Here is a 2,052-nt window from a genome sequence, read left to right as displayed (position 1 = left end):
ATACGGCGACGTAATCTTACCAGGTTTCCCCGACACTTCGAAGGGAGAAATCTGCAAGATTTCCAATCGAAGCGGGAGTTTTCTTAATCAAGAACCAAGGATGATGCGCAATTTCACCTGTTGGAAATGCGAAATGATGTTCCTGTTGGCGTTAGGATATGCTGAAAAATACCCCGTTTTCTTCGATGAGCTTCTCACGCTTAGAAGCTCATTTAGTTCGGCAACTCCGATAACGTAACCGGCCTCCGCCGCGATTGTTATAATGCCGAGAATAGTACGAAGAAGATTGGGGGTTAATTGAGGAAGAGCGATTTCAAGAGCCGCTAGGTATAAAATTAGGGCTTCGGGAAGAGGAAAGGTCAGCCCGCAACCCTTGAAATAAATCTCATACACACAGAAGTAACCATCGCGATGGTTCTCTGGAGATTCTGTGGGGGAAGCTATTTGAGCTTCCGCCATAATTTCCGGCGGAATCCGGCAAAGCTCTCTCAATCGCTCGAGGGATTGAAGAGTACAAGTGGACCTAAAGTGCGGACCGGCAATATCACCAGGGCGGGTTCACTCGTCGTTACTAGAACGCTTCTCGTCGAAAGACGGAGACTCGGGTCTATCGGAATCGGAAGTCATTGGGAAGAAAGAAAAATTCAAGATCCGGCGAAGAAGGGTTTTGGTGAAGGAACGAAGAGAGAGGTTTTGATTAAAGTACAAAAGTAAAAGAAGAGAGTAATGGTGAAAAGAAGTTACCTCAAGCTAATGATGAAACCGCCTCGGAAGTCGTGTGGGAAGTGGGAAGGTTTTTCCCGTTTTAATAGTAATTAATCAATATACGGTCATAATGATGACAGATGTCACTCGGTTAAAAATGGCTAGTGCCGAAATTAAAGGAGTGATGAGATTTTCGGCGGGAAATCAGAAAGATTCTCGAGCGCAATCTTTGGCCACTTGAGCATTTAAAGTCCTCCGAATTGGAATAGCACTTCGAAGAACTTGGGGGGCTAATTGTTGGTGTCGGATCCCGCACCAGAAGTACGAGACCAACCAAAGATTGCCACGTAGTCAAGCGGGTGGCCCATAAAGGATGAAGCCCATTGGGCCCATGAACCGAGGGGACGGTCGAAGTGGTTGTCACCACTTCGATAGTCCGAAGTGACTGCACTGAGATGTGAGTTCGGTGTAGAAGACGCGGGTAGGTCGGCTCAAGGACACTTGGGCCAAAAAGGGGAGGCCCATGAAAATCAGAGTCAACTCAAATTCAAACGTTGAGCATTAAAGTCGAAGAATCAAAACGGACACATTTAAGAAGGAATAATTGTACTTAAATATCCATTTTAATGTCGCTTATCTATGTATAAATATAGAGGCCAATGGCCATGTAAAGGGGATCCTCCTAAAAAAAGAGAGAAATAATATAGCGATTTTGATATCAATTTACAAGTTTTTACGCATTCATTTTTGTCCCTCAAGAATTATCTTTCCCACTTAACCAAATACTTGAGTGTGTGAATCCGACATCCACAATGCCATAATGTGAAATCTTCTGGACTTCTTTTAATCACTAGATGCGATTCGATTGCACTTATATGAGTATAATGCAATCCTGAAGGAATTTTTGGAAATTTTTCCAATATAAGCCTTTTTCCCGATTTATCAGAAGTTATGTACATATACTTCTTTTCATTCTCAGCTGCAGACTGAGTATCATATCCTTGAAGGTATATGTCTTTGAAACTCAACAAATTCCTTTTAGATTTTGGAGAATACAAGGCATTTTTTATGGAAAACTTGGTTCCATTAGGCAACATAAAGTTGGTCATACCAGTTCCTTCAATCATGTCTACAGGACCTGATATTGTATTGACAATAATGTTTGTCGGTTTTAAGTTAGAGAAATATCTTTTGTCCTTTAGAATAGTGTGTGTTGTCCCACTATATGGTATACAAATTTCTTGAGCCATTTCCTTGGAGATTGTTTCATCCATTTCTGTGATTAAGATAAACATCAATAAAAAGAAAGTAAATTTTATTCATAAAAGGAAAACACACAATAATTAT

This window comes from Arabidopsis lyrata (genome assembly GCF_000004255.2).
Source record: "Arabidopsis lyrata subsp. lyrata unplaced genomic scaffold ARALYscaffold_8, whole genome shotgun sequence".
In the NCBI taxonomy this organism is placed as follows: domain Eukaryota; kingdom Viridiplantae; phylum Streptophyta; class Magnoliopsida; order Brassicales; family Brassicaceae; genus Arabidopsis; species Arabidopsis lyrata.
This window is presented reverse-complemented; position numbering follows the sequence as displayed.